Source organism: Equus asinus, chromosome 8 (assembly GCF_041296235.1).
Source record: "Equus asinus isolate D_3611 breed Donkey chromosome 8, EquAss-T2T_v2, whole genome shotgun sequence".
Lineage (NCBI taxonomy): Eukaryota > Metazoa > Chordata > Mammalia > Perissodactyla > Equidae > Equus > Equus asinus.
This window is the reverse complement of record NC_091797.1, coordinates 40878452-40903624: the sequence shown is the minus strand read 5'-3', so window position 1 is coordinate 40903624 and position 25173 is coordinate 40878452.

Sequence of the window (25173 nt, the reverse complement as noted above, 5' to 3'; positions counted from 1 at the left end):
AAAAAATATGAAAATGCCTTACAAATTGTAAATCATTGTGTAAATGCAAAGAATTATTAGCATTTCTAGCCAAAATCATGCTTTTTCTTCAGTCCATTTCCTCAGATCACCTTCAGTCATGCCATGCTGTTGGCCACTTCCTCCTTGAAACGGTCTTCATTAGCTTTTATAAACTGTTCAACCCTGATGTTCTCACATGTCAATGGCCATTACTTTTCTGCTTTTTCGAAACCAAAAGTCCTTTTCCTTAATTCTCTTTTTACCCATTTCCTCTTCAAAATGACGACGGTACTTTGGTGAACCACCAAAGAATTGCCAAAAGTATATCAAGCTCTGAACCCTCTCTCCAAGCAGAATTCTATATTTCCATTGCCATTCCTGACACATCTACTTGAAAATTTACATGTACTCTGGTTCAATAAATCCACTGTTTCCCTCTCCCCAGCCAAAAGTAGCTGTTTTAGTTTCCTGTGGCTGCCATAATGAAGTACCACCAACCGGGGTACTTAAAACAACAGAAATTTTTTCTCTCACGCTTCTGGAAACCAGAAGTCCAAAATCAAGCTGTCATCAGGAACACACTCTCTGAAGGTTCTAAAGGAAAATGTGTTCTATGCCTTTCTTTTAGCCTCTGTTGTTGCCAACAATCCTTCTCATTCCTTGGCTTGTACATTTATCTTTGTTCCAATCTTCGCCTCCATCATCCTATGGTGTTCTCCCTGTCTGTGTCTTGTCTCTGTTTTCCCTTCCTAGAAGGACACCATCCATATCAGATTAGAGCCCACGTAATCAAGTATGGCATTATCTTAACTTGATTACATATGCAAAGAATCTATTTTCAAATAAGATAATATTCTTAAGTACCAGGGGTTATGACATATATTTTTTGGAGACACAATTCAAACCATAACAGCAGGTTGTCATCTTTAGCCTCTCCATTTTTAACAAAAGAATCAACCAATCTCTCAGTCTTTAAGACTGGAATCCTTTTTGATTTTAATTGAGATAAAATGGCATGTCAAGTTGTATTGGTTTCCAGTGTACAGCATACCGATTCGATACATGTACATACTGCAGAGTGATCACCGCAGTAAATCTAGTTAACATCTATCACCACACACTGTTACAAATTGTTTTTCTAGCATTTGTTGAATTTGGTTGGCTAATATTTTATTGAGAATTTTTGCATCTATTTTCATCAGGGGTATTGGCACATAATTTTCTTTTCTTATAACATTCCCGTCTGGGTTTAGTATCAGGATAATGCTGGCCTCATGAAATGAGGTTGGAAGTATTACTTCCTCTTCTGTTTTTTGAAAAAGTTTGGAAAGCTTCACTCTTCAAATGTTCGGTAGAATTCACCAGTGAAGCCATCTGCTCCTGGACTTTTGTTTGTTGGGAGGTTTTTGATTACTGATTCAATCTTCTTACTAGTAATCAGTCTATTCAGTTTCCCATTTCTTCCTGATTCTATCTTGGTAGGTTGTATGTTTCTAGGAATTTATCCATTTCTTCTAGGTTGTCCAATTTGTTGCTATATAACTATTTAAGTAGTCTCTTATGATCCTTTGTGTTTTTGTGGTATCAGTTTTAATGTCACCTCTTTTGTTTATTATCCTATTTGTTTGAGTCCTCTCTTTTTCTTGGTGAGACTATCTAAATATTTCTCTATTTTGTTTATCTTCCCAAAAATCCAATACCTAATTACATTGATCTTTTCTATTGTCTTTTTAGTCTTTATTTCATTTATTTCCATTTTGATCTTGGTTATTTCCTTCCTTCTCCTGAGTTTTGGATTCATGTCTTTTTCTTTTTCTATGTCTTTGAGGTGTAAAGAAGTTAGGTTATTTATTTGAGATCTTTCTAGTGTATTCATATAGGCATTTATTGCTATGAACTTTCCTCTTAGAACTGTTTTTGCTACCTCCTATACATTTTGGTACATTGTACTTCCATTTTCAATTGTCTCAAGGTATCTTTGAATTCTCTCTTTATTTCTTCTTTGACCCTTGTGTTGTTCAAGAGCACACTCTCCACATGTTTGTGAATTCTCAAGTTTTCTTTCTGTAATTGATTTCTAGTTTCATACCATTAATATCATTGTGATCAGAAGTGACGCATGATAGGATTTCAATCTTCTTACATTTATTAAGACTTGTTTTGTGGCCTCACATGTGAGCTGTCCTGGAGAACGTTCTGTGCATACTTGGAGCAAAGTGTATTCTGCTGTTTTGGATGGAATGTTCTGTAAATATATCTTAAGACCATTTGATCTAACTAGTCATTTAACTGCAATGTTTCTTTATTGATTTTCTGTTTAAACATCTATCCTTTGATGAAAATGGAGAACTGAATTCCCCTGCTAATGAAGTATCATTGCATTGCTGTCCGTTTTTCCCTTTTGGTCTGATAAAATTTTCTTCACATATTTAAGTGCTCTGATGTTGATTGTATCAACATTCTTAAAAGTAATAGCCTGTTGGTGGATTGACTCCTTATCTTCATACAATGACTTTTTAGTCTCTTATTACAATCTTTGTCTTCAAGTCTATTTTGTCTGACTTAAGAATAGCTACCCCAGCCTTCTTATCCATTGCGTGGACTATGTTTTTAGTTCCTGTGTTTTCAGTTCTGTACATTCATAAAGGTGAAGTAAGTCTCTTCCAGCAACATATAGTTGGGTCTTTTTGTTTTATCCATTCAGCCACTCTATGTCTTTGGATTAGAGCACTTAATCTGTCTACATTTAAAGTAATTTATGACTGGTATGGACTTATTAACATTTTGTTCATTAATTTCTGGCTGTTTTGTAATTTTTTTCTACCTTCTTGTCTGATTTCCTCTTTTGTGATTTGTTGATTTTTCTGAATTGATATGCTTTGATTCCTTTCTCTTTATTTTTGAATATCTAATATAGGTGTTTGCTTTGCAGTTACCAGGAGGCTCGCATAAAATATATTTTTTATAACAGTGAGTTTTCAATTGATAAGAATTTAAGTTCAAATGCATTCTAAAGTTCAACATTTTTGTTCCCTCTCGCACATGTTTTATGTGTTGATGTTACATTATACATCTTTTTATTTTTTGTAACTATTAACAAATTATTGTATTTATAGTTATATTTACTTCTTTTATCTCTTAAGCTTCATACTGCATTTATAAGTGATTAACTCATCACCATTACAACATTAGGTTATTCTGAATTTTATTGCTGAGGACACTTGGAGGAAAATTATGTCTTGCTGAAGTTGTAGGGTAAACACTGTGTCCCTCAAGACGAAGCAGTGGAGAAGCTAGATCAGAATCCTCACACTTTCTTTCCAGTTTTAACGACTATAATTGTGCTGGGAAGTCCTCTTCTTCAGCCCCTACTACCATCATACATGTAGACACCAATACCTCAGGATTTCTTACAGTTTCTCTATTTATCTTCTCTAAATTTTCTGGGATTTATCTTGGAAGAGAGATTCAGCTTCTTGTTTAGGACCAGACTCTGTTTTTTTGTTCCTTTTGTCCTTTATCTCTTGCTTATATTTTGAGAATTCTAAGTATTGAAAGATATTAGTCATATTTATTGCATATTCCATGTCTAAAAATTCAAAAATCCAAAGTCTTTATGAATCTGATTCTGCTCCTTTGTTTATCCCTTGTGCTTACTCATGATATCTTATTTCCTTGTGTGTTGATATGATTTTTGACTCTGAATTGCTCATTCCATTGAAACTTTACCTGTGGGAAGGTGACATATAGCTGTGGTTCTACACATATGATTTGCATTTATTTGTTGATCTACTTAGATGCACTATCAAATACTTTCAAAGCAACACTGAATGAGAAAGGACAATGGAGGATTATTTCTTTTAAATTAAGGGGAAAAACTTCAACCCAGATGTTTTATCCAGTAAAATGGCCATTTAAATAGAGAAGCATGATAAAAACTTCTCAAATATATAAAGCCTCAGAAATCAGACAAGCAAATGCCTACGTTAAAAAGGAACAAACTAAAATAATGTTATGATTGAATCACATCTCAATAGTTAAAAGAGCTCTAAATGAACTAAGCAGTGCCTCTCCCAACCCCACATTTAAAAAACAAAGTCTAATGGGGGAAAAATCTTCAAGTTTATACTGTTTAAAGAGAAACACCAAAACATAGGGTTATAAAAAAGATAAAAATAAGAAAATATTCCAGGCCGGTGTTATGATTTTAATATCTCATGTAAAGGAAAGAACAGGAATGCTTCTCCACCCGGTTCCAGGGCACCATTCTCTCTGTAGAGTAGACACAGTGAAGATAGCCTTTCTTCTGAAATATCTAAATTGCCACCACCTCAGTAAAGTATTGAACAAGCTATTTCTAGGCTCTGAATTATTCCAAACTCTCAGATCCTCTTCCTCACTGCTTGTCGTCTATCTGAGATAAGCGGAAGGGAAGGTCCACACTTCCTAAGTGAAATGTTATACCACCCTGTACTGCTGCTTCACTTTGGGATTTCTGTATTTATCACTAGATAAATGGATAAAGAGCCCAAGTGTGGAAAAGGAAAGGGAAAAGGGCAGAAACAAAATGAAAGATAGAGAAGACAAATACAGAATGACAAACAAGAACTGAGAGAGACAGTAGATATATACAGAGATTTCAGTTAAAAAGTACAGATACATACAGTAAATGTGAAAACAGAATGAAAATAATAGGGAAAACAATAAAATGATGGGAACAGGGATTCTCAAAAGCTCAAAATGCATTGAAGCAATTACAAGTAAAGTAAAATATAGGGCCAGACTGTACAGATGGCAGGTTGTTTAATTATTCTATATTGAAAAATATTTCACTGCTTGAAAGGCCCTTCACGTACATGGTCACCTAACACAAAAGATGGGACATATGGAATACAGACATCTATGTTTCCACCAAAAGTCAAGGGTAACGAAATCTGAATACTTTCTATTGAGGACATCCAGTCCCTCACCCCTCTCCTCTGCAGGATGTGACTCTGGAGATTCTCAAGTAAGCAGAGTTTTCATAGACAGTCCCATTGCTTCTATGAAGTTCTTGAAGGATCCTCCCAAACTATTTCATCTTGGAAGGAATTTTCTGGAATCTAGAGAAAATTACATGTAATTAGGCTAGTGGGGAAATGATTATGAGCACTGTAACCCAAGACATGTGGAAAAACCCCCGGATCACATGCTACATTTCCACCATCCATTCCCTCCCACTCCCAAAACAAGCACTTACATTTTCACACACACAAGACATTTGCATTAGAAAGCTTCCAAAATTTAGTTTACTGTGTCTTCTTTGATCATTTGACCAATGAGTGAATCTGTGTTCAGGATGCTGAATACATAGGAAATCTTATAACAATTGGAGCCCATTTCTATCTTAACACATTAAAATTCTATTAACTTTAGTCATTATAGGACTATCCTTATAATGCTTATGTAATTAAATTATGAAAATTATTGACATCTTAAAATTGAAAATTATAAACACAAAACTTATAATCACACTGAGGAAATCTTTGAATGTACAGCATGCTAATTAAAACATTAAGCAAGGTTGATTGTCATTTGTTAGTAATCATTAGCCTCGACCTAGTGAGAGTAAAGGCTTATTAAAAGGAATTTAAAAAGATATTCCATTATTCCTTGGAAAGAGCATAACTTTGAACTCTGAAAATCTAGGTTCACATCTTGATCTTGTTATTTAGAAGCTGTGTCACTTCAAGCAAGGATTTAACCTCCCTGTTCCAGAGTGAGCTCAGCTGTAAAATAAGGATGATGTTGTCCCTTAAGGTGTTGTAGTAAACAAATAAGATAAAAAATATGAAAATGCCTTACAAATTGTAAATCATTGTGTAAATGCAAAGAATTATTAGCATTTCTAGCCAAAATCATGCTTTTTCTTCAGTCCATTTCCTCAGATCACCTTCAGTCATGCCATGCTGTTGGCCACTTCCTCCTTGAAACGGTCTTCATTAGCTTTTATAAACTGTTCAACCCTGATGTTCTCACATGTCAATGGCCATTACTTTTCTGCTTTTTCGAAACCAAAAGTCCTTTTCCTTAATTCTCTTTTTACCCATTTCCTCTTCAAAATGACGACGGTACTTTGGTGAACCACCAAAGAATTGCCAAAAGTATATCAAGCTCTGAACCCTCTCTCCAAGCAGAATTCTATATTTCCATTGCCATTCCTGACACATCTACTTGAAAATTTACATGTACTCTGGTTCAATAAATCCACTGTTTCCCTCTCCCCAGCCAAAAGTAGCTGTTTTAGTTTCCTGTGGCTGCCATAATGAAGTACCACCAACCGGGGTACTTAAAACAACAGAAATTTTTTCTCTCACGCTTCTGGAAACCAGAAGTCCAAAATCAAGCTGTCATCAGGAACACACTCTCTGAAGGTTCTAAAGGAAAATGTGTTCTATGCCTTTCTTTTAGCCTCTGTTGTTGCCAACAATCCTTCTCATTCCTTGGCTTGTACATTTATCTTTGTTCCAATCTTCGCCTCCATCATCATATGGTGTTCTCCCTGTCTGTGTCTTGTCTCTGTTTTCCCTTCCTAGAAGGACACCATCCATATCAGATTAGAGCCCACGTAATCAAGTATGGCATTATCTTAACTTGATTACATATGCAAAGAATCTATTTTCAAATAAGATAATATTCTTAAGTACCAGGGGTTATGACATATATTTTTTGGAGACACAATTCAAACCATAACAGCAGGTTGTCATCTTTAGCCTCTCCATTTTTAACAAAAGAATCAACCAATCTCTCAGTCTTTAAGACTGGAATCCTTTTTGATTTTAATTGAGATAAAATGGCATGTCAAGTTGTATTGGTTTCCAGTGTACAGCATACCGATTCGATACATGTACATACTGCAGAGTGATCACCGCAGTAAATCTAGTTAACATCTATCACCACACACTGTTACAAATTGTTTTTCTAGCATTTGTTGAATTTGGTTGGCTAATATTTTATTGAGAATTTTTGCATCTATTTTCATCAGGGGTATTGGCACATAATTTTCTTTTCTTATAACATTCCCGTCTGGGTTTAGTATCAGGATAATGCTGGCTTCATGAAATGAGGTTGGAAGTATTACTTCCTCTTCTGTTTTTTGAAAAAGTTTGGAAAGCTTCACTCTTCAAATGTTCGGTAGAATTCACCAGTGAAGCCATCTGCTCCTGGACTTTTGTTTGTTGGGAGGTTTTTGATTACTGATTCAATCTTCTTACTAGTAATCAGTCTATTCAGTTTCCCATTTCTTCCTGATTCTATCTTGGTAGGTTGTATGTTTCTAGGAATTTATCCATTTCTTCTAGGTTGTCCAATTTGTTGCTATATAACTATTTAAGTAGTCTCTTATGATCCTTTGTGTTTTTGTGGTATCAGTTTTAATGTCACCTCTTTTGTTTATTATCCTATTTGTTTGAGTCCTCTCTTTTTCTTGGTGAGACTATCTAAATATTTCTCTATTTTGTTTATCTTCCCAAAAATCCAATACCTAATTACATTGATCTTTTCTATTGTCTTTTTAGTCTTTATTTCATTTATTTCCATTTTGATCTTGGTTATTTCCTTCCTTCTCCTGAGTTTTGGATTCATGTCTTTTTCTTTTTCTATGTCTTTGAGGTGTAAAGAAGTTAGGTTATTTATTTGAGATCTTTCTAGTGTATTCATATAGGCATTTATTGCTATGAACTTTCCTCTTAGAACTGTTTTTGCTACCTCCTATACATTTTGGTACATTGTACTTCCATTTTCAATTGTCTCAAGGTATCTTTGAATTCTCTCTTTATTTCTTCTTTGACCCTTGTGTTGTTCAAGAGCACACTCTCCACATGTTTGTGAATTCTCAAGTTTTCTTTCTGTAATTGATTTCTAGTTTCATACCATTAATATCATTGTGATCAGAAGTGACGCATGATAGGATTTCAATCTTCTTACATTTATTAAGACTTGTTTTGTGGCCTCACATGTGAGCTGTCCTGGAGAACGTTCTGTGCATACTTGGAGCAAAGTGTATTCTGCTGTTTTGGATGGAATGTTCTGTAAATATATCTTAAGACCATTTGATCTAACTAGTCATTTAACTGCAATGTTTCTTTATTGATTTTCTGTTTAAACATCTATCCTTTGATGAAAATGGAGAACTGAATTCCCCTGCTAATGAAGTATCATTGCATTGCTGTCCGTTTTTCCCTTTTGGTCTGATAAAATTTTCTTCACATATTTAAGTGCTCTGATGTTGATTGTATCAACATTCTTAAAAGTAATAGCCTGTTGGTGGATTGACTCCTTATCTTCATACAATGACTTTTTAGTCTCTTATTACAATCTTTGTCTTCAAGTCTATTTTGTCTGACTTAAGAATAGCTACCCCAGCCTTCTTATCCATTGCGTGGACTATGTTTTTAGTTCCTGTGTTTTCAGTTCTGTACATTCATAAAGGTGAAGTAAGTCTCTTCCAGCAACATATAGTTGGGTCTTTTTGTTTTATCCATTCAGCCACTCTATGTCTTTGGATTAGAGCACTTAATCTGTCTACATTTAAAGTAATTTATGACTGGTATGGACTTATTAACATTTTGTTCATTAATTTCTGGCTGTTTTGTAATTTTTTTCTACCTTCTTGTCTGATTTCCTCTTTTGTGATTTGTTGATTTTTCTGAATTGATATGCTTTGATTCCTTTCTCTTTATTTTTGAATATCTAATATAGGTGTTTGCTTTGCAGTTACCAGGAGGCTCGCATAAAATATATTTTTTATAACAGTGAGTTTTCAATTGATAAGAATTTAAGTTCAAATGCATTCTAAAGTTCAACATTTTTGTTCCCTCTCGCACATGTTTTATGTGTTGATGTTACATTATACATCTTTTTATTTTTTGTAACTATTAACAAATTATTGTATTTATAGTTATATTTACTTCTTTTATCTTTTAAGCTTCATACTGCATTTATAAGTGATTAACTCATCACCGTTACAACATTAGGTTATTCTGAATTTTATTGCTGAGGACACTTGGAGGAAAATTATGTCTTGCTGAAGTTGTAGGGTAAACACTGTGTCCCTCAAGACGAAGCAGTGGAGAAGCTAGATCAGAATCCTCACACTTTCTTTCCAGTTTTAACGACTATAATTGTGCTGGGAAGTCCTCTTCTTCAGCCCCTACTACCATCATACATGTAGACACCAATACCTCAGGATTTCTTACAGTTTCTCTATTTATCTTCTCTAAATTTTCTGGGATTTATCTTGGAAGAGAGATTCAGCTTCTTGTTTAGGACCAGACTCTGTTTTTTTGTTCCTTTTGTCCTTTATCTCTTGCTTATATTTTGAGAATTCTAAGTATTGAAAGATATTAGTCATATTTATTGCATATTCCATGTCTAAAAATTCAAAAATCCAAAGTCTTTATGAATCTGATTCTGCTCCTTTGTTTATCCCTTGTGCTTACTCATGATATCTTATTTCCTTGTGTGTTGATATGATTTTTGACTGTGAATTGCTCATTCCATTGAAACTTTACCTGTGGGAAGGTGACATATAGCTGTGGTTCTACACATATGATTTGCATTTATTTGTTGATCTACTTAGATGCACTATCAAATACTTTCAAAGCAACACTGAATGAGAAAGGACAATGGAGGATTATTTCTTTTAAATTAAGGGGAAAAACTTCAACCCAGATGTTTTATCCAGTAAAATGGCCATTTAAATAGAGACGCATGATAAAAACTTCTCAAATATATAAAGCCTCAGAAATCAGACAAGCAAATGCCTACGTTAAAAAGGAACAAACTAAAATAATGTTATGATTGAATCACATCTCAATAGTTAAAAGAGCTCTAAATGAACTAAGCAGTGCCTCTCCCAACCCCACATTTAAAAAACAAAGACCAATGGGGGAAAAATCTTCAAGTTTATACTGTTTAAAGAGAAACACCAAAACATAGGGTTATAAAAAAGATAAAAATAAGAAAATATTCCAGGCCGGTGTTATGATTTTAATATCTAATGTAAAGGAAAGAACAGGAATGCTTCTCCACCCGGTTCCAGGGCACCATTCTCTCTGTAGAGTAGACACAGTGAAGATAGCCTTTCTTCTGAAATATCTAAATTGCCACCACCTCAGTAAAGTATTGAACAAGCTATTTCTAGGCTCTGAATTATTCCAAACTCTCAGATCCTCTTCCTCACTGCTTGTCGTCTATCTGAGATAAGCGGAAGGGAAGGTCCACACTTCCTAAGTGAAATGTTATACCACCCTGTACTGCTGCTTCACTTTGGGATTTCTGTATTTATCACTAGATAAATGGATAAAGAGCCCAAGTGTGGAAAAGGAAAGGGAAAAGGGCAGAAACAAAATGAAAGATAGAGAAGACAAATACAGAATGACAAACAAGAACTGAGAGAGACAGTAGATATATACAGAGATTTCAGTTAAAAAGTACAGATACATACAGTAAATGTGAAAACAGAATGAAAATAATAGGGAAAACAATAAAATGATGGGAACAGGGATTCTCAAAAGCTCAAAATGCATTGAAGCAATTACAAGTAAAGTAAACTATAGGGCCAGACTGTACAGATGGCAGGTTGTTTAATTATTCTATATTGAAAAATATTTCACTGCTTGAAAGGCCCTTCACGTACATGGTCACCTAACACAAAAGATGGGACATATGGAATACAGACATCTATGTTTCCACCAAAAGTCAAGGGTAACGAAATCTGAATACTTTCTATTGAGGACATCCAGTCCCTCACCCCTCTCCTCTGCAGGATGTGACTCTGGAGATTCTCAAGTAAGCAGAGTTTTCATAGACAGTCCCATTGCTTCTATGAAGTTCTTGAAGGATCCTCCCAAACTATTTCATCTTGGAAGGAATTTTCTGGAATCTAGAGAAAATTACATGTAATTAGGCTAGTGGGGAAATGATTATGAGCACTGTAACCCAAGACATGTGGAAAAACCCCCGGATCACATGCTACATTTCCACCATCCATTCCCTCCCACTCCCAAAACAAGCACTTACATTTTCACACACACAAGACATTTGCATTAGAAAGCTTCCAAAATTTAGTTTACTGTGTCTTCTTTGATCATTTGACCAATGAGTGAATCTGTGTTCAGGATGCTGAATACATAGGAAATCTTATAACAATTGGAGCCCATTTCTATCTTAACACATTAAAATTCTATTAACTTTAGTCATTATAGGACTATCCTTATAATTCTTATGTAATTAAATTATGAAAATTATTGACATCTTAAAATTGAAAATTATAAACACAAAACTTATAATCACACTGAGGAAATCTTTGAATGTACAGCATGCTAATTAAAACATTAAGCAAGGTTGATTGTCATTTCTTAGTAATCATTAGCCTCGACCTAGTGAGAGTAAAGGCTTATTAAAAGGAATTTAAAAAGATATTCCATTATTCCTTGGAAAGAGCATAACTTTGAACTCTGAAAATCTAGGTTCACATCTTGATCTTGTTATTTAGAAGCTGTGTCACTTCAAGCAAGGATTTAACCTCCCTGTTCCAGAGTGAGCTCAGCTGTAAAATAAGGATGATATTGTCCCTTAAGGTGTTGTAGTAAACAAATAAGATAAAAAATATGAAAATGCCTTACAAATTGTAAATCATTGTGTAAATGCAAAGAATCATTAGCATTTCTAGCCAAAATCATGCTTTTTCTTCAGTCCATTTCCTCAGATCACCTTCAGTCATGCCATGCTGTTGGCCACTTCCTCCTTGAAACGGTCTTCATTAGCTTTTATAAACTGTTCAACCCTGATGTTCTCACATGTCAATGGCCATTACTTTTCTGCTTTTTCGAAACCAAAAGTCCTTTTCCTTAACTCTCTTTTTACCCATTTCCTCTTCAAAATGACGACGGTACTTTGGTGAACCACCAAAGGATTGCCAAAAGTATATCAAGCTCTGAACCCTCTCTCCAAGCAGAATTCTATATTTCCATTGCCATTCCTGACACATCTACTTGAAAATTTACATGTACTCTGGTTCAATAAATCCACTGTTTCCCTCTCCCCAACCAAAAGTAGCTGTTTCAGTTTCCTGTGGCTGCCATAATGAAGTACCACCAACCGGGGTACTTAAAACAACAGAAATTTTTTCTCTCACGCTTCTGGAAACCAGAAGTCCAAAATCAAGCTGTCATCAGGAACACACTCTCTGAAGGTTCTAAAGGAAAATGTGTTCTATGCCTTTCTTTTAGCCTCTGTTGTTGCCAACAATCCTTCTCATTCCTTGGCTTGTACATTTATCTTTGTTCCAATCTTCGCCTCCATCATCATATGGTGTTCTCCCTGTCTGTGTCTTGTCTCTGTTTTCCCTTCCTAGAAGGACACCATCCATATCAGATTAGAGCCCACGTAATCAAGTATGGCATTATCTTAACTTGATTACATATGCAAAGAATCTATTTTCAAATAAGATAATATTCTTAAGTACCAGGGGTTATGACATATATTTTTTGGAGACACAATTCAAACCATAACAGCAGGTTGTCATCTTTAGCCTCTCCATTTTTAACAAAAGAATCAACCAATCTCTCAGTCTTTAAGACTGGAACCCTTTTTGATTTTAATTGAGATAAAATGACATGTCAAGTTGTATTGGTTTCCAGTGTACAGCATACCGATTCGATACATGTACATACTGCAGAGTGATCACCGCAGTAAATCTAGTTAACATCTATCACCACACACTGTTACAAATTGTTTTTCTAGCATTTGTTGAATTTGGTTGGCTAATATTTTATTGAGAATTTTTGCATCTATTTTCATCAGGGGTATTGGCACATAATTTTCTTTTCTTATAACATTCCCGTCTGGGTTTAGTATCAGGATAATGCTGGCCTCATGAAATGAGGTTGGAAGTATTACTTCCTCTTCTGTTTTTTGAAAAAGTTTGGAAAGCTTCACTCTTCAAATGTTCGGTAGAATTCACCAGTGAAGCCATCTGCTCCTGGACTTTTGTTTGTTGGGAGGTTTTTGATTACTGATTCAATCTTCTTACTAGTAATCAGTCTATTCAGTTTCCCATTTCCTCCTGATTCTATCTTGGTAGGTTGTATGTTTCTAGGAATTTATCCATTTCTTCTAGGTTGTCCAATTTGTTGCTATATAACTATTTAAGTAGTCTCTTATGATCCTTTGTGTTTTTGTGGTATCAGTTTTAATGTCACCTCTTTTGTTTATTATCTTATTTGTTTGAGTCCTCTCTTTTTCTTGGTGAGACTATCTAAATATTTCTCTATTTTGTTTATCTTCCCAAAAATCCAATACCTAATTACATTGATCTTTTCTATTGTCTTTTTAGTCTTTATTTCATTTATTTCCATTTTGATCTTGGTTATTTCCTTCCTTCTCCTGAGTTTTGGATTCATGTCTTTTTCTTTTTCTATGTCTTTGAGGTGTAAAGAAGTTAGGTTATTTATTTGAGATCTTTCTAGTGTATTCATATAGGCATTTATTGCTATGAACTTTCCTCTTAGAACTGTTTTTGCTACCTCCTATACATTTTGGTACATTGTACTTCCATTTTCAATTGTCTCAAGGTATCTTTGAATTCTCTCTTTATTTCTTCTTTGACCCTTGTGTTGTTCAAGAGCACACTCTCCACATGTTTGTGCATTCTCAAGTTTTCTTTCTGTAATTGATTTCTAGTTTCATACCATTAATATCATTGTGATCAGAAGTGACGCATGATAGGATTTCAATCTTCTTACATTTATTAAGACTTGTTTTGTGGCCTCACATGTGAGCTGTCCTGGAGAACGTTCTGTGCATACTTGGAGCAAAGTGTATTCTGCTGTTTTGGATGGAATGTTCTGTAAATATATCTTAAGACCATTTGATCTAACTAGTCATTTAACTGCAATGTTTCTTTATTGATTTTCTGTTTAAACATCTATCCTGTGATGAAAATGGAGAACTGAATTCCCCTGCTAATGAAGTATCATTGCATTGCTGTCCGTTTTTCCCTTTTGGTCTGATAAAATTTTCTTCACATATTTAAGTGCTCTGATGTTGATTGTATCAACATTCTTAAAAGTAATAGCCTGTTGGTGGATTGACTCCTTATCTTCATACAATGACTCTTTAGTCTCTTATTACAATCTTTGTCTTCAAGTCTATTTTGTCTGACTTAAGAATAGCTACCCCAGCCTTCTTATCCATTGCGTGGACTATGTTTTCAGTTCCTGTGTTTTCAGTTCTGTACATTCATAAAGGTGAAGTAAGTCTCTTCCAGCAACATGTAGTTGGGTCTTTTTGTTTTATCCATTCAGCCACTCTATGTCTTTGGATTAGAGCACTTAATCTGTCTACATTTAAAGTAATTTATGACTGGTATGGACTTATTAACATTTTGTTCATTAATTTCTGGCTGTTTTGTAATTTTTTTCTACCTTCTTGTCTGATTTCCTCTTTTGTGATTTGTTGATTTTTCTGAATTGATATGCTTTGATTCCTTTCTCTTTATTTTTGAATATCTAATATAGGTGTTTGCTTTGCAGTTACCAGGAGGCTCGCATAAAATATATTTTTTATAACAGTGAGTTTTCAATTGATAAGAATTTAAGTTCAAATGCATTCTAAAGTTCAACATTTTTGTTCCCTCTCGCACATGTTTTATGTGTTGATGTTACATTATACATCTTTTTATTTTTTGTAACTATTAACAAATTATTGTATTTATAGTTATATTTACTTCTTTTATCTTTTAAGCTTCATACTGCATTTATAAGTGATTAACTCATCACCGTTACGACATTAGGTTATTCTGAATTTTATTGCTGAGGACACTTGGAGGAAAATTATGTCTTGCTGAAGTTGTAGGGTAAACACTGTGTCCCTCAAGACGAAGCAGTGGAGAAGCTAGATCAGAATCCTCACACTTTCTTTCCAGTTTTAACGACTATAATTGTGCTGGGAAGTCCTCTTCTTCAGCCCCTACTACCATCATACATGTATACACCAATACCTCAGGATTTCTTACAGTTTCTCTATTTATCTTCTCTAAATTTTCTGGGATTTATCTTGGAAGAGAGATTCAGCTTCTTGTTTAGGACCAGACTCTGTTTTTTTGTTCCTTTTGTCCTTTATCTCTTGCTTATATTTTGAGAATTCTAAGTATTGAAAGATATTACTCATATTTATTGCATATTCCATGTCTAAAAATTCAAAAATCCAAAGTCTTTATGAATCTGATTCTGCTCCTTTGTTTATCCCTTGTGCTTACTCATGATATCTTATTTCCTTGTGTGTTGATATGATTTTTGACTGTGAATTGCTCATTCCATTGAAACTTTACCTGTGGGAAGGTGACATATAGCTGTGGTTCTACACATATGATTTGCATTTATTTGTTGATCTACTTAGATGCACTATCAAATACTTTCAAAGCAACACTGAATGAGAAAGGACAATGGAGGATTATTTCTTTTAAATTAAGGGGAAAAACTTCAACCCAGATGTTTTATCCAGTAAAATGGCCATTTAAATAGAGAAGCATGATAAAAACTTCTCAAATATATAAAGCCTCAGAAATCAGACAAGCAAATGCCTACGTTAAAAAGGAACAAACTAAAATAATGTTATGATTGAATCACATCTCAATAGTTAAAAGAGCTCTAAATGAACTAAGCAGTGCCTCTCCCAACCCCACATTTAAAAAACAAAGACCAATGGGGGAAAAATCTTCAAGTTTATACTGTTTAAAGAGAAACACCAAAACATAGGGTTATAAAAAAGATAAAAATAAGAAAATATTCCAGGCCGGTGTTATGATTTTAATATCTAATGTAAAGGAAAGAACAGGAATGCTTCTCCACCCGGTTCCAGGGCACCATTCTCTCTGTAGAGTAGACACAGTGAAGATAGCCTTTCTTCTGAAATATCTAAATTGCCACCACCTCAGTAAAGTATTGAACAAGCTATTTCTAGGCTCTGAATTATTCCAAACTCTCAGATCCTCTTCCTCACTGCTTGTCGTCTATCTGAGATAAGCGGAAGGGAAGGTCCACACTTCCTAAGTGAAATGTTATACCACCCTGTACTGCTGCTTCACTTTGGGATTTCTGTATTTATCACTAGATAAATGGATAAAGAGCCCAAGTGTGGAAAAGGAAAGGGAAAAGGGCAGAAACAAAATGAAAGATAGAGAAGACAAATACAGAATGACAAACAAGAACTGAGAGAGACAGTAGATATATACAGAGATTTCAGTTAAAAAGTACAGATACATACAGTAAATGTGAAAACAGAATGAAAATAATAGGGAAAACAATAAAATGATGGGAACAGGGATTCTCAAAAGCTCAAAATGCATTGAAGCAATTACAAGTAAAGTAAAATATAGGGCCAGACTGTACAGATGGCAGGTTGTTTAATTATTCTATATTGAAAAATATTTCACTGCTTGAAAGGCCCTTCACGTACATGGTCACCTAACACAAAAGATGGGACATATGGAATACAGACATCTATGTTTCCACCAAAAGTCAAGGGTAACGAAATCTGAATACTTTCTATTGAGGACATCCAGTCCCTCACCCCTCTCCTCTGCAGGATGTGACTCTGGAGATTCTCAAGTAAGCAGAGTTTTCATAGACAGTCCCATTGCTTCTATGAAGTTCTTGAAGGATCCTCCCAAACTATTTCATCTTGGAAGGAATTTTCTGGAATCTAGAGAAAATTACATGTAATTAGGCTAGTGGGGAAATGATTATGAGCACTGTAACCCAAGACATGTGGAAAAACCCCCGGATCACATGCTACATTTCCACCATCCATTCCCTCCCACTCCCAAAACAAGCACTTACATTTTCACACACACAAGACATTTGCATTAGAAAGCTTCCAAAATTTAGTTTACTGTGTCTTCTTTGATCATTTGACCAATGAGTGAATCTGTGTTCAGGATGCTGAATACATAGGAAATCTTATAACAATTGGAGCCCATTTCTATCTTAACACATTAAAATTCTATTAACTTTAGTCATTATAGGACTATCCTTATAATTCTTATGTAATTAAATTATGAAAATTATTGACATCTTAAAATTGAAAATTATAAACACAAAACTTATAATCACACTGAGGAAATCTTTGAATGTACAGCATGCTAATTAAAACATTAAGCAAGGTTGATTGTCATTTCTTAGTAATCATTAGCCTCGACCTAGTGAGAGTAAAGGCTTATTAAAAGGAATTTAAAAAGATATTCCATTATTCCTTGGAAAGAGCATAACTTTGAACTCTGAAAATCTAGGTTCACATCTTGATCTTGTTATTTAGAAGCTGTGTCACTTCAAGCAAGGATTTAACCTCCCTGTTCCAGAGTGAGCTCAGCTGTAAAATAAGGATGATATTGTCCCTTAAGGTGTTGTAGTAAACAAATAAGATAAAAAATATGAAAATGCCTTACAAATTGTAAATCATTGTGTAAATGCAAAGAATCATTAGCATTTCTAGCCAAAATCATGCTTTTTCTTCAGTCCATTTCCTCAGATCACCTTCAGTCATGCCATGCTGTTGGCCACTTCCTCCTTGAAACGGTCTTCATTAGCTTTTATAAACTGTTCAACCCTGATGTTCTCACATGTCAATGGCCATTACTTTTCTGCTTTTTCGAAACCAAAAGTCCTTTTCCTTAACTCTCTTTTTACCCATTTCCTCTTCAAAATGACGACGGTACTTTGGTGAACCACCAAAGGATTGCCAAAAGTATATCAAGCTCTGAACCCTCTCTCCAAGCAGAATTCTATATTTCCATTGCCATTCCTGACACATCTACTTGAAAATTTACATGTACTCTGGTTCAATAAATCCACTGTTTCCCTCTCCCCAACCAAAAGTAGCTGTTTCAGTTTCCTGTGGCTGCCATAATGAAGTACCACCAACCGGGGTACTTAAAACAACAGAAATTTTTTCTCTCACGCTTCTGGAAACCAGAAGTCCAAAATCAAGCTGTCATCAGGAACACACTCTCTGAAGGTTCTAAAGGAAAATGTGTTCTATGCCTTTCTTTTAGCCTCTGTTGTTGCCAACAATCCTTCTCATTCCTTGGCTTGTACATTTATCTTTGTTCCAATCTTCGCCTCCATCATCATATGGTGTTCTCCCTGTCTGTGTCTTGTCTCTGTTTTCCCTTCCTAGAAGGACACCATCCATATCAGATTAGAGCCCACGTAATCAAGTATGGCATTATCTTAACTTGATTACATATGCAAAGAATCTATTTTCAAATAAGATAATATTCTTAAGTACCAGGGGTTATGACATATATTTTTTGGAGACACAATTCAAACCATAACAGCAGGTTGTCATCTTTAGCCTCTCCATTTTTAACAAAAGAATCAACCAATCTCTCAGTCTTTAAGACTGGAACCCTTTTTGATTTTAATTGAGATAAAATGACATGTCAAGTTGTATTGGTTTCCAGTGTACAGCATACCGATTCGATACATGTACATACTGCAGAGTGATCACCGCAGTAAATCTAGTTAACATCTATCACCACACACTGTTACAAATTGTTTTTCTAGCATTTGTTGAATTTGGTTGGCTAATATTTTATTGAGAATTTTTGCATCTATTTTCATCAGGGGTATTGGCACATAATTTTCTTTTCTTATAACATTCCCGTCTGGGTTTAGTATCAGGATAATGCTGGCCTCATGAAATGAGGTTGGAAGTATTACTTCCTCTTCTGTTTTTTGAAAAAGTTTGGAAAGCTTCACTCTTCAAATGTTCGGTAGAATTCACCAGTGAAGCCATCTGCTCCTGGACTTTTGTTTGTTGGGAGGTTTTTGATTACTGATTCAATCTTCTTACTAGTAATCAGTCTATTCAGTTTCCCATTTCCTCCTGATTCTATCTTGGTAGGTTGTATGTTTCTAGGAATTTATCCATTTCTTCTAGGTTGTCCAATTTGTTGCTATATAACTATTTAAGTAGTCTCTTATGATCCTTTGTGTTTTTGTGGTATCAGTTTTAATGTCACCTCTTTTGTTTATTATCTTATTTGTTTGAGTCCTCTCTTTTTCTTGGTGAGACTATCTAAATATTTCTCTATTTTGTTTATCTTCCCAAAAATCCAATACCTAATTACATTGATCTTTTCTATTGTCTTTTTAGTCTTTATTTCATTTATTTCCATTTTGATCTTGGTTATTTCCTTCCTTCTCCTGAGTTTTGGATTCATGTCTTTTTCTTTTTCTATGTCTTTGAGGTGTAAAGAAGTTAGGTTATTTATTTGAGATCTTTCTAGTGTATTCATATAGGCATTTATTGCTATGAACTTTCCTCTTAGAACTGTTTTTGCTACCTCCTATACATTTTGGTACATTGTACTTCCATTTTCAATTGTCTCAAGGTATCTTTGAATTCTCTCTTTATTTCTTCTTTGACCCTTGTGTTGTTCAAGAGCACACTCTCCACATGTTTGTGCATTCTCAAGTTTTCTTTCTGTAATTGATTTCTAGTTTCATACCATTAATATCATTGTGATCAGAAGTGACGCATGATAGGATTTCAATCTTCTTACATTTATTAAGACTTGTTTTGTGGCCTCACATGTGAGCTGTCCTGGAGAACGTTCTGTGCATACTTGGAGCAAAGTGTATTCTGCTGTTTTGGATGGAATGTTCTGTAAATATATCTTAAGACCATTTGATCTAACTAGTCATTTAACTGCAATGTTTCTTTATTGATTTTCTGTTTAAACATCTATCCTTTGATGAAAATGGAGAACTGAATTCCCCTGCTAATGAAGTATCATTGCATTGCTGTCCGTTTTTCCCTTTTGGTCTGATAAAATTTTCTTCACATATTTAAGTGCTCTGATGTTGATTGTATCAACATTCTTAAAAGTAATAGCCTGTTGGTGGATTGACTCCTTATCTTCATACAATGACTTTTTAGTCTCTTATTACAATCTTTGTCTTCAAGTCTATTTTGTCTGACTTAAGAATAGCTACCCCAGCCTTCTTATCCATTGCGTGGACTATGTTTTCAGTTCCTGAGTTTTCAGTTCTGTACATTCATAAAGGTGAAGTAAGTCTGTTCCAGCAACATATAGTTGGGTCTTTTTGTTTTATCCATTCAGCCACTCTATGTCTTTGGATTAGAGCACTTAATCTGTTTACATTTAAAGTAATTTATGACTGGTATGGACTTATTAACATTTTGTTCATTAATTTCTGGCTGTTTTGTAATTTTTTTCTACCTTCTTGTCTGATTTCCTCTTTTGTGATTTGTTGATTTTTCTGAATTGATATGCTTTGATTCCTTTCTCTTTATTTTTGAATATCTAATATAGGTGTTTGCTTTGCAGTTACCAGGAGGCTCGCATAAAATATATTTTTTATAACAGTGAGTTTTCAATTGATAAGAATTTAAGTTCAAATGCATTCTAAAGTTCAACATTTTTGTTCCCTCTCGCACATGTTTTATGTGTTGATGTTACATTATACATCTTTTTATTTTTTGTAACTATTAACAAATTATTGTATTTATAGTTATATTTACTTCTTTTATCTTTTAAGCTTCATACTGCATTTATAAGTGATTAACTCATCACCGTTACGACATTAGGTTATTCTGAATTTTATTGCTGAGGACACTTGGAGGAAAATTATGTCTTGCTGAAGTTGTAGGGTAAACACTGTGTCCCTCAAGACGAAGCAGTGGAGAAGCTAGATCAGAATCCTCACACTTTCTTTCCAGTTTTAACGACTATAATTGTGCTGGGAAGTCCTCTTCTTCAGCCCCTACTACCATCATACATGTATACACCAATACCTCAGGATTTCTTACAGTTTCTCTATTTATCTTCTCTAAATTTTCTGGGATTTATCTTGGAAGAGAGATTCAGCTTCTTGTTTAGGACCAGACTCTGTTTTTTTGTTCCTTTTGTCCTTTATCTCTTGCTTATATTTTGAGAATTCTAAGTATTGAAAGATATTACTCATATTTATTGCATATTCCATGTCTAAAAATTCAAAAATCCAAAGTCTTTATGAATCTGATTCTGCTCCTTTGTTTATCCCTTGTGCTTACTCATGATATCTTATTTCCTTGTGTGTTGATATGATTTTTGACTGTGAATTGCTCATTCCATTGAAACTTTACCTGTGGGAAGGTGACATATAGCTGTGGTTCTACACATATGATTTGCATTTATTTGTTGATCTACTTAGATGCACTATCAAATACTTTCAAAGCAACACTGAATGAGAAAGGACAATGGAGGATTATTTCTTTTAAATTAAGGGGAAAAACTTCAACCCAGATGTTTTATCCAGTAAAATGGCCATTTAAATAGAGAAGCATGATAAAAACTTCTCAAATATATAAAGCCTCAGAAATCAGACAAGCAAATGCCTACGTTAAAAAGGAACAAACTAAAATAATGTTATGATTGAATCACATCTCAATAGTTAAAAGAGCTCTAAATGAACTAAGCAGTGCCTCTCCCAACCCCACATTTAAAAAACAAAGACCAATGGGGGAAAAATCTTCAAGTTTATACTGTTTAAAGAGAAACACCAAAACATAGGGTTATAAAAAAGATAAAAATAAGAAAATATTCCAGGCCGGTGTTATGATTTTAATATCTCATGTAAAGGAAAGAACAGGAATGCTTCTCCACCCGGTTCCAGGGCACCATTCTCTCTGTAGAGTAGACACAGTGAACATAGCCTTTCTTCTGAAATATCTAAATTGCCACCACCTCAGTAAAGTATTGAACAAGCTATTTCTAGGCTCTGAATTATTCCAAACTCTCAGATCCTCTTCCTCACTGCTTGTCGTCTATCTGAGATAAGCGGAAGGGAAGGTCCACACTTCCTAAGTGAAATGTTATACCACCCTGGACTGCTGCTTCACTTTGGGATTTCTGTATTTATCACTAGATAAATGGATAAAGAGCCCAAGTGTGGAAAAGGAAAGGGAAAAGGGCAGAAACAAAATGAAAGATAGAGAAGACAAATACAGAATGACAAACAAGAACTGAGAGAGACAGTAGATATATACAGAGATTTCAGTTAAAAAGTACAGATACATACAGTAAATGTGAAAACAGAATGAAAATAATAGGGAAAACAATAAAATGATGGGAACAGGGATTCTCAAAAGCTCAAAATGCATTGAAGCAATTACAAGTAAAGTAAACTATAGGGCCAGACTGTACAGATGGCAGGTTGTTTAATTATTCTATATTGAAAAAATATTTCACTGCTTGAAAGGCCCTTCACGTACATGGTCACCTAACACAAAAGATGGGACATATGGAATACAGACATCTATGTTTCCACCAAAAGTCAAGGGTAACGAAATCTGAATACTTTCTATTGAGGACATCCAGTCCCTCACCCCTCTCCTCTGCAGGATGTGACTCTGGAGATTCTCAAGTAAGCAGAGTTTTCATAGACAGTCCCATTGCTTCTATGAAGTTCTTGAAGGATCCTCCCAAACTATTTCATCTTGGAAGGAATTTTCTGGAATCTAGAGAAAATTACATGTAATTAGGCTAGTGGGGAAATGATTATGAGCACTGTAACCCAAGACATGTGGAAAAACCCCCGGATCACATGCTACATTTCCACCATCCATTCCCTCCCACTCCCAAAACAAGCACTTACATTTTCACACACACAAGACATTTGCATTAGAAAGCTTCCAAAATTTAGTTTACTGTGTCTTCTTTGATCATTTGACCAATGAGTGAATCTGTGTTCAGGATGCTGAATACATAGGAAATCTTATAACAATTGGAGCCCATTTCTATCTTAACACATTAAAATTCTATTAACTTTAGTCATTATAGGACTATCCTTATAATTCTTATGTAATTAAATTATGAAAATTATTGACATCTTAAAATTGAAAATTATAAACACAAAACTTATAATCACACTGAGGAAATCTTTGAATGTACAGCATGCTAATTAAAACATTAAGCAAGGTTGATTGTCATTTCTTAGTAATCATTAGCCTCGACCTAGTGAGAGTAAAGGCTTATTAAAAGGAATTTAAAAAGATATTCCATTATTCCTTGGAAAGAGCATAACTTTGAACTCTGAAAATCTAGGTTCACATCTTGATCTTGTTATTTAGAAGCTGTGTCACTTCAAGCAAGGATTTAACCTCCCTGTTCCAGAGTGAGCTCAGCTGTAAAATAAGGATGATATTGTCCCTTAAGGTGTTGTAGTAAACAAATAAGATAAAAAATATGAAAATGCCTTACAAATTGTAAATCATTGTGTAAATGCAAAGAATCATTAGCATTTCTAGCCAAAATCATGCTTTTTCTTCAGTCCATTTCCTCAGATCACCTTCAGTCATGCCATGCTGTTGGCCACTTCCTCCTTGAAACGGTCTTCATTAGCTTTTATAAACTGTTCAACCCTGATGTTCTCACATGTCAATGGCCATTACTTTTCTGCTTTTTCGAAACCAAAAGTCCTTTTCCTTAATTCTCTTTTTACCCATTTCCTCTTCAAAATGACGACGGTACTTTGGTGAACCACCAAAGGATTGCCAAAAGTATATCAAGCTCTGAACCCTCTCTCCAAGCAGAATTCTATATTTCCATTGCCATTCCTGACACATCTACTTGAAAATTTACATGTACTCTGGTTCAATAAATCCACTGTTTCCCTCTCCCCAACCAAAAGTAGCTGTTTTAGTTTCCTGTGGCTGCCATAATGAAGTACCACCAACCGGGGTACTTAAAACAACAGAAATTTTTTCTCTCACGCTTCTGGAAACCAGAAGTCCAAAATCAAGCTGTCATCAGGAACACACTCTCTGAAGGTTCTAAAGGAAAATGTGTTCTATGCCTTTCTTTTAGCCTCTGTTGTTGCCAACAATCCTTCTCATTCCTTGGCTTGTACATTTATCTTTGCTCCAATCTTCGCCTCCATCATCATATGGTGTTCTCCCTGTCTGTGTCTTGTCTCTGTTTTCCCTTCCTAGAAGGACACCATCCATATCAGATTAGAGCCCACGTAATCAAGTATGGCATTATCTTAAGTTGATTACATATGCAAAGAATCTATTTTCAAATAAGATAATATTCTTAAGTACCAGGGGTTATGACATATATTTTTTGGAGACACAATTCAAACCATAACAGCAGGTTGTCATCTTTAGCCTCTCCATTTTTAACAAAAGAATCAGCCAATCTCTCAGTCTTTAAGACTGGAACCCTTTTTGATTTTAATTGAGATAAAATGACATGTCAAGTTGTATTGGTTTCCAGTGTACAGCATACCGATTCGATACATGTACATACTGCAGAGTGATCACCGCAGTAAATCTAGTTAACATCTATCACCACACACTGTTACAAATTGTTTTTCTAGCATTTGTTGAATTTGGTTGGCTAATATTTTATTGAGAATTTTTGCATCTATTTTCATCAGGGGTATTGGCACATAATTTTCTTTTCTTATAACATTCCCGTCTGGGTTTAGTATCAGGATAATGCTGGCCTCATGAGATGAGGTTGGAAGTATTACTTCCTCTTCTGTTTTTTGAAAAAGTTTGGAAAGCTTCACTCTTCAAATGTTCGGTAGAATTCACCAGTGAAGCCATCTGCTCCTGGTCTTTTGTTTGTTGGGAGGTTTTTGATTACTGATTCAATCTTCTTACTAGTAATCAGTCTATTCAGTTTCCCATTTCTTCCTGATTCTATCTTGGTAGGTTGTATGTTTCTAGGAATTTATCCATTTCTTCTAGGTTGTCCAATTTGTTGCTATATAACTATTTAAGTAGTCTCTTATGATCCTTTGTGTTTTTGTGGTATCAGTTTTAATGTCACCTCTTTTGTTTATTATCTTATTTGTTTGAGTCCTCTCTTTTTCTTGGTGAGACTATCTAAATATTTCTCTATTTTGTTTATCTTCCCAAAAATCCAATACCTAATTACATTGATCTTTTCTATTGTCTTTTTAGTCTTTATTTCATTTATTTCCATTTTGATCTTGGTTATTTCCTTCCTTCTCCTGAGTTTTGGATTCATGTCTTTTTCTTTTTCTATGTCTTTGAGGTGTAAAGAAGTTAGGTTATTTATTTGAGATCTTTCTAGTGTATTCATATAGGCAT